We start from the raw sequence: 9,446 nt of genomic DNA, 5'->3' as shown, positions 1-9,446 counted from the left end.
AGTGAGAGGGAATCGCTCAAGTCGTCACTGGAACGCGTGTCCCATTTGGGAAGATTTGTCCGATGACATCACCATTTTTTCATTCCTCGTATGATCCTGAGGATCGGGGGTGTGTCTTCAGTGAGGAGATGTATGAATGGCGGCCACCAAGCATACAGTACAGTGAATCTCCCCACTGAAGACACTAAGAAATAAAGACAGAAGCTGTAACACCCCCACCACTTCTACCATGAAAATGTTTGTTTACATACTGTAGATATGGACCCTGGTTGGCCGCCTTGGTAAGACCTGGGGGAGGGGCTTTGATGATTTCCAATGTTGGGTCATGCACTAATTCAAGTCTCATGTCTGTTTAGACTTCAGGGCCCCGTACAGCCAACCTGACAAAGTACTCGGTTTACTATTCTTCAGTTATGAATGAACACAGTGAATGATAATTACTGATCACCCATTGTGTTCATTCAGGAAAGGAAGGGGCTGGTAAATGTGACCTGCTTATTGGATCCTCCCCCCCCCCCCCCCAACTCTACATCCTGAAGGATCCTATTGTGTGCTTGCAGCTGCCATGGGAAGGAGATGAGGGAAGCCAGCAGCACTGCGTGGGTGGTGTTGAGCTCACACAGGGGGGCTTGGACAGTATAGGGAAAAATATTCTCCATCCTGAAGGCACTATTGTGTGCTTGTAGCTGCCGGTAGGAGGGAAGCAAGCAGCACTGCGTAGATCAGGGCGGACGGTATGGGGGGGCGGACGGGTGGTGCTTGGGACGGTATAGGAAAATGTAGGGTGCACAGGAAGGGTGATCGGCGGGTGTGTAACAATTACTAAAATCTCCTGCATGGTTGAAAGCCAGAGGGAGAGAAGGCGGCTTTCAGCTGCTGCAGAGAACCATACAGGGGGGATCGGTTCCAGTAATCGCCCTGCCTGTGCACCATAGGTTCCCTATACTGTCCAAGCCCCCATTGTCTACCCTCACGCAGTGCTTCCAGCTTCCCTAGGTAAGTGTGTCACATTTAACGGCCCCTTTCTTTCCTGAATGAACACAATGAGTGATCTATACCAATCACTCACTGTGTTCATTCATAGCGGAAGCCTAGTAAACGGTGTTTAGGGGGGGGCTTGTCAAATTTGCTGTACAGGGCACTGTGGTTTCTAACAGCAGGAATGAGACTTGGACTAGTGTATGAGGCCCCATACAGAAGGACTGGTAGTACCTGGACCCCCACCCCCCCCTTCCATGGCCCTGCCAAGAATAAAGTCCTTCAGTGTGTGTGTATATTAACTGCTTGCCGACCAAGCGCACACAGATGTACGTCGACAGAAGGGCTCGTACAGGCAAACAAGCGTACCTGTGTGGCCCTTTTTGAATATGCCACCGTGCTCGTTAGTGATTGTGTCCGCAGACTCTGTCCGCCAGTGTCCTGCGATCATGGCATGGAGAGGCAGAATGAGGTGTAAACAAGGCATTTCCCTGTTCTGCCTAGAGACATGACTGTGATCTACTGCTCCCTGTCGTTGGGAGCGGTGATCACGGTCATGGCACTGGTGGTCCAGCCCCATTGTTGCCAACCTACCAGATTGAAATTTACTGGCACGGCCACGTTTTTACTGGAATTTCACAAAAGTTACCAAATTACATTTTTAGGTGCAAATTTCAGTTTTTAGGCTGCAAACAAGGCAAATAGCAATGTGATTTAAGGTAAAAAAAACATAATTTGCCCTTATTGTATCAAAAATAACAAATATTAAGTCCCATCTCCCCCCCCCCCCCTGCGGTGCCACAATCTCCCCCCTGCTTCCATTCTCCCCATCTGCAGTGCCTCCCTTCTCCCCCCCCCCCCTCCAATCTCCCCCCTGCGGTGCCACAGCAGCCACAATCTCCCCCTGCCTCCAATCTCCATGTGCAGTTCCAAGCCAAAACTGATCTTGGCTATTTTTACTGGCACATTCCAGCAGCCACGGACATTTACGAACGGGGGAAAAAAGTGCCCGTTTTTACAACAAACTGTCCATAAAAATACGGACAGTTGGCAACACTGCCCAGCCCCCCCCACCCACAGTTAAAATCACTCCCTAGAACACACTTAACGCATTCATCGCCCCCCTAGTGTTTAACCCCCTTTCCTGCCAGTGTCATTTACACAGTAATCGTTGCATTTTTATAGCACTGATCGCTGTAAATGACAATGGTCCTAAAATGGTGCCAAAAGTGTCCGATGTGTCCGCCAAAATGTCGCAGTCACGAAGGTGATCAAATACCACCAAAAGAAAGCTATTTGTGGGGGGGAAAAGGACGTACATTTTGTTCAAGAGCCACGTCGCACGACCGTCGGTTAAAGCGACGCAGTGCCGTATCGCAAAAAGGAGCAAGGTCCTTTGCCTGCATATTGGTCCGGGGCTGAAGTGGTTAAAGCGACGCAGTGCCGAATCGCCAAAAAAATGCTCTGGTCAAGAAGGGGGTAAATATAATCTGCTTCAGCAGTTGGGGTGAGACTGGGGGGGGGGGGCAGATCTGGAAAATGTATACAGCGTGACCCAAGATAAATTGTAATCCAGTCGCACGTGAGCCCATCGGGGGAGGGGGGGGGGTTTATTACAAACCCGAAGGAAACGGTATGAAGGTCATGTTTCTATAATTGAGCTGCATGTATATAAAACTAGTTCATACAATTTGTTTAATTTTCCACTTCTCTGCAAATTCAGACATCGGAGGGGAAGTTCACATAAAATGGTTGTGTGTATTTCATCATTTCCTCGTCTGCTCAGGAAAAAACGATTGCGACAGCGGCTTGTGTTTTGACAATCAGGGGCGGACTGACAACTCATGGGACCCCCGGGCAATAGAAGATTATGGGGCTACACAGTATACACACAAACGGTATACACACAGGGCCGCCATCAGGGGGGTACAGGCAGTACACCTGTAAGGGGTCCGGAGGTTCCCAGGGGCCCGGAGGCCCACAGGGCCCCAGATGGCAACCCCCCTTTTTTTTTTTTTTTTTTTTTTTTTTTTTTTTATAAAAATATATATATTTTTTTTAAATATATTTTTATTAACCACTTAAGCCCCGGACCTTTAGGCAGCTAAATGCCCAGGCCAGGTTTTGCAAAACGGCACTGCGTCGCTTTAACAGACAATTGCGCGCTTGTGCGACGTGGCTCCCAAACAGAATTGGCGTCCTTTTTTTTTTTTTTCCACAAATAGAGTTTTCTTTTGGTGGTATTTGATCACCTCTGCGGTTTTTATTTTTTGCGCTATAAACAAAAATAGAGCGACAATTTTGAAAAAAATGCAATATTTTTTACTTTTTGCTATAATAAATATCCCCCAAAAACATATATAAAAAAATTTTTTCCCTCAGTTTAGGCCGATATGTATTCTTCTACCTATTTTTGGTAAAAAAAAAATCGCAATTATCGATTGGTTTGCGCAAAATTTATAGCGTTTACAAAATAGGGGATAGTTTTATTGCATTTTTTTTTTTTTTTTTTTTTTACTACTAATGGCGGCGATCAGCGTTTTTTTTCGTGACTGTGACATTATGGCGGACACTTTGGACAATTTTGACACATTTTTGGGACCATTGTCATTTTCACAGCAAAAAATGCATTTAAAATGCATTCTTTATTGTGAAAATGACAGTTGCAGTTTGGGAGTTAACCACAGGGGGCGCTGTAGGAGTTAGGGTTCACCTAGTGTGTTTACAACTGTAGGGGGGTGTGGCTGTAGGAGTGACATCATCGATCGTGTCTCCCTATAAAAGGGATCACTCGATCGATGCGCCGCCACAGTGAAGCACGGGGAAGCTGTGTTTACATACGGCTCTCCCCATTCTTCAGCTCCAGGGAGCGATCGTGGTGGGGCGGCTAAACAAATAGCTGTGCCGTCGTCCCGGATCGCTCCCCGAGGGAACCCGACCGCCGCATGTAGCAGGGGGGGGGGTCCCGATCAGACCCCCGACCCACGTCAAGCAGAGGACGTATAGGTACGTGCATGTGCCTGTCCGTGCCATTCTGCTGATGTATATTTACATGAGGAGGTCGGCAAGTGGTTAAAGGGCCCCCCGATGGCTACCCCCCTTTTTTATCTATCTATGTATCTATCTTCTCAATTTCAGGCGGCAGCACCCCAAACTCCCCCGTTCTCTTCTCCAGGGGGCCCATGCCTGAAGATGTGTAAGGGGCCCGATAATTCCTGTTGGGGCCCTGCGCACACACAATATACATACACATTGGAGATGCGGGGCAGCTATAATCCTGGGATTTTTATTTTTTTTTTAAAACACAGGTTTTTACATTCTGTCCCTGGTTTTACTGTGGCTGGCAACTCTGATGGGGCCCCCTAGTGGTTTGGGGCGCTCGGGCAGTGCCCGAGAGCCCGAAGGGTCAGTCCGCCCCTGGGTTGAATGTGAAGACCGGGATTGGATGGGTGTCAAAGAAATACGTTTTCGAGTGTCTACCTTCCATGCGCACATCTTTGGCTCTATTGACCACCTGACCTCCGGAAGATTTTACCCCCTTTATGACCAGGGTATTTATTTATTTTTTTGCTGTTTAGCGCTGTCCTATTTTTAACTGGTAATTGCGCAGTCATGCAACTCTGCACCCAAATACAATTTTAGATCCTTTCTTTTGGTGGCATTTTGATCACCACTGGGTTTCTATTTATTACAGTGGAACCTCGGATTACGAGAATAATCCGTTCCAGGAGAATGCTCGTAATCCAAATCGATTTTTTTTTTTTTTCCCCCCGTAGAAGTCAATGGAAAGGAAAATTGTTCCGCATTGACTTCAATGGCATGCAATACCGCAGGTGGCCAGAGGTGAGGGGGGGCGCCGGAGAGCCTCGGAAACGGCCGGAAAGGCCTGAGGACAGCTCGGCAAACCTCGGAAAGACTCGGTTCATGAGGTTTGCCGAGCTGTCCGCGGGGCTTTCCCGTGCATTTCCGAACAACGCCGATTGGCTCCAGCGGTGCTACACACCGCTTTGTCCTGAATCCTGCTCGTTTTGTGAGACAACACTTAGGATAATAGAAAATGCAGCACTCGTATTGTGAAAAGCTGGTTAACCGCGTTACTCGTGATCCGAGGTTCCACTCACGGGCCGCTGATAGGAGGGGGGGGGACCACCAGTCGTCCTGTAGGGGGCCCGGGCACACTGGGGGGCCCGAACAGCAGGGGGAATTGGTGTGGTTTGGCAGAGGGGCAGTTACAGAAGGATTTCCTGTGCAGCTCTCTGCAGCAGCTGAAAGCCAGTTCCCCCCCCCCTCCACCTGCCGGCTTTTAGCTGCTGCAGAGAGAGAGACAGGGCATCTTTCCTGTAATTGCCTCCCCAACACTGGTTCCCCTCCCTTCAAAAAGAAAAGAATTGTACTACAAAAAAAGTAGCGACATGGCGGACTTTAGAGGGCAATCACAGGGACGTATATTGTTATAAAAATAAAGTTTAATTACAAAATAGTACATATACAGAAAAATTCATATAAAAAATGTTATCAAGAAAGAGAACATAGATACATATTCGAGCAATAAAACGTCTCGCCGACGCGTTTCGCCTTTCGGCTTCTTCTGGACGAGTTGTATGGTTTTATAACACGAAAGTATTGCTACTTGTATGTGTCTGAAAGAGAGTTGTACATTTTTAACATCTAGATAACATAAAACATAATCCAATAAAAAATGAAGGGCAGCATGCAATAGAGCCAAACATAATACCAATGAAGTTGGTGGTCATCTGAATACATCAAGGATCGTTAGGTTAGTACCAAAATGTAGGTACATGAGCTGTTAAAACAGAGAAAAAAATATAATAACCAGAAACTGACAAGCAAAATATCTCAGTGTGTATGTAGCTTTATATATGTGTAAACAATGTACGCATATATATATGCATAATATTGCGCTTGAGCAAACAAAGAGGGCCAAATAGGAGACCTACCCGGTTAGCAATAAAGACACGATTTCCTGATGGTAAGGGGAGCCACAATAGTAATAGGTTCTAGGAGAGAGAAGGGGGAGCAGGTAAATGTTTCTGTGCATATGGTGAAACCTAATGAGAATATAGACAGCAGCCAAAATGGTAAATAAATAAGATGTCAGGAATGACAAATATCAAAAGTAGTTGAATTACCTCGAAGATAGTATAAAAAGGCAACAACCGGGACCAGCAAGGCAGAAGACAGGTGAAAAGAACCTGGAGGGAAAGTAGATTCCGTCGCTGGGTAACTACACTGCACTATCTGCAGTAGAGGGCAGAAGAGGCTTTGAAACCTATATAAAGAATGGCCAGAATAACCCATATGCACAGCGAGTGAAAGTAGCAAATAAACAGGGATAGCAATAGGGTATTACCTTGCCGCTTGTGAAGTGATGTGTGTCCCGGGGAGGTAGCAGCCTGTGCTCCACGCCGAGGCAACGGCTGGAGCTGGCTTTAAATAGGCCTGATCAGGGAGGGTGTGTCACGTCGGAGAGACGCGATGACGTCATCGTCATCGCGCCTGGGCCTACGGCGCATAAACAAAAGAACATCAGCTGGGGTTGAATGAGCTCCAACCAATGGGCGAACTGTGTCCCTGCTGACATGCATATCCATGCCTGCCTATCCCCACGAGACCCAACAAGTGGGCGTGACTATAGGCGGGGCGGCATCGATCGTAATCATAGATCATGCCAGCCCCCAGGTTAAGATAGAAATCACTGGAAGAAGCCGCATCAACAAACCAGTATGAGTAAAAAAATAAAATATATGATAAATGAAAAAATATATATATCGGGGCGAGGAGAGAGAAAAACTAATAGTAGTTTGATGACCCGTTAGTAAGAATGGACCACAACAAGGAAAAAAGAACCTAGGTAAAAAAACCCCATTTGTAGTAGCTCAAGCAGACAATATAAATGCAGTGAGGTTAATTGACCACAAGATGGCAGATAAAGAACAGGACAGAAAAGCCTGTAACAACCAGCGATGGTAACAAGTAAGGGATCAATTGCATGCTGACAGTCAATAGGATTAAAAACTGTTCAAATATTACAGCAAATGGATATTTTCACATTGTATCCAATTCCCTGATCAAGGATATTTGAAATTAAATTTTTTCACATCCATATTTATATATATATATACATACATATTGGTTTTCAAAAGAAAAAAAAAAAACAGATTTAAACATTAGATAATTAGATAATTTTTCTCTCTATTATTTTAGTTCCCTAGTGAATAGACATCCATATATTTCAAGGGGTCAAGTGTGGATACAGGACCTTATTTCTTGTTTTCCTAAATACATAGGTACATTTGTAGGGTGGAAAAAAGGATGGTATATTTAGGCAATGGATATATCAACAGGGCATTATTGGGGAGAACATGTTAGGGGGGGTCAAAGAGTTTTGCCGCCTATCACCGATTGGCAAGGTGGTTATTGGTGATAGAGGGTGTAATTAGATGTTTAAGAAGGGTTTAAAGCTTAGGGTTCCCCTCCCTGTTCTGCCTGCTTCTGGAGTGCCCCCCGGTATTGAAGGGGTTAATGGACCCCCTTGGATTCCATAATAACTCTGACATGAAGTGATTTGCATGGTTGTACATTTCCGGTGCTCCCCCACACCAGAAACTTCCCGTATCTCTAATAGAAGATGCAAATTTCTTTCCACATTCTTGGATCTTTCATGTCGCCTGAGGTAATGCGATTATTATTACAAGGCCGGTCATTTTCTTTTCCTCTGGAAGGAGCGTGTTCTGTAATCCGATTCGGTCGGGATTATCGGTAATGGGAGATGGTGAGGTTTGGTGTATGGCTGGGCTCACTGTGAGCGCGGTGATGTCATCGCATTTGGCAAAACAATGTCTTCATGTGGGACTAAGCTATTAACATCTTAAAGTGGAGCTCTCAGGATTAGAGGTCTGCCTGAATCGCTTCTCGGCCTTTTGGCTAAGATCAAGTGTAGTATCTGTTCTTATCAGTTGCCAGTAGGGATGAGCTTTGTGTTCGATTCGAACGTATGTTCGACTCGAACATCGTCTGTTCGTACGTTCGACGAATTTCGAACAAAATGGGTCGTTCTCGCCAAATTCGAGTGACGCGCAACAGCCCATAATTCACTGCGGCATTGTGCGCTGATGATTGGTCAAGCACGCACTATGACCCCGCATGCTTGGCCAATCACAGCGCGCAAAAAACGAAGAACAATAATTGGCCAAAGCCAGGGTGGCTTTGGCCAATTCTGGCTCAGGGGGTTTAGTACACGCCCCACGCTATATAAGGCCGCCTGCAAGGCAGCCGCGTTTAATGTGTACCCGCGTTGTTACAGATCAGACAGCCAGTAAGTTCGAGAGAGAGAGAGAGAGAGAGAGAGAGAGAGACACCGTGTCTTTTCTACCAGATAGATAGATAGATAGAGCTGGGTAGTCAGTTTAGTTAAATTTACAGTGTGTAGAGGATTTATACACATCCTAGGAGTTGTACATATATTTATACACTGTATATGGGGGTCCTGTGTAATGATGGGGGTAGTATATGGTGGGGGTCCTGTGTAATGATGGGGGTCGTATATGGGGGGGTCCTGTGTAATGATGGGGGTAGTATATGGGGGGGTCCTGTGTAATGATGGGGGTAGTATATGGGGGGTCCTGTGTAATGATGGGGGTAGTAGATGGGGGGGTCCTGTGTAAAGATGGGGGTAGTATATGGGGGGGTCCTGTGTAATGATGGGGGTAGTATATGGGGGGGTCCTGTGTAATGATGGGGGTAGTATATGGGGGGGGGGGTCCTGTGTAATGATGGGTGTAGTATATGGGGGGGGAGGGGGGTTCCTAGGCAGTCTGAAATTATAGAAAGACATTTCAGTCCAGGAGAGTGTCGGTACAACTGGACAAGACTGGAGGGGGGGGGGGGGTTAAGGCTTCTACTTTTATTTATTGCAAGGAGCTAAAAAGTTAAATTCTGCTTGAGTGACATCATGAGCCCTTCCACCTCGATATGAGGGAACATGAATTTCATGTCTTCTAGAGGAAGTGGTTGCTCTCAGACCACAGGCGATGAATATATTCCAGTGGTCGGTGATGCTCCCTGCAGATCGGCGTCTGTGCTGCGGCGAGGACACACGTAAGTTTGCCGGCTGCTGCTACACCTCTGTGAATAGGGTGGGGGGCGCACAATTATTACTGCACTTATCTAACATCTGGAATCTTGAGAGTTGTAAGTTTGGGTTGGTTTAGGGCTGAAGGATTGTTAGGCTGGGGTGTTATAAGACTGGGGGGGGGGGGGGGTTATTAGGTTGGGGGTTTAAAGGCTGAGGGATTATATAGCTTGGAGTTATAAGGTTGGGGGTTATAAGGCTCGGGTGGTTTAGGCTGGGTGTAATACGGCTAGTGAGGGGTTTATTAGGCTGAGGGGTTACAAGGGTCGTGTGAGTTACTAGGCTGGGGGTTGTAAATCTCAGGGGGGTGGGGGTA

The 9,446-nt window shown here is 46.6% G+C and overlaps 1 pseudogene; it reads left to right on the top strand.

The window, feature by feature from the left end:
• Positions 1 to 7,903: 7,903 nt before the first annotated feature.
• On the top strand, positions 7,904 to 8,035 carry LOC120916697 (annotated as a pseudogene).
• Positions 8,036 to 9,446: the final 1,411 nt, after the last annotated feature.

Source organism: Rana temporaria, chromosome 10 (assembly GCF_905171775.1).
Source record: "Rana temporaria chromosome 10, aRanTem1.1, whole genome shotgun sequence".
NCBI lineage: Eukaryota > Metazoa > Chordata > Amphibia > Anura > Ranidae > Rana > Rana temporaria.
Note: the sequence above shows the minus strand (reverse complement) of the source record. Positions and strands in the feature narration are given on the sequence as shown.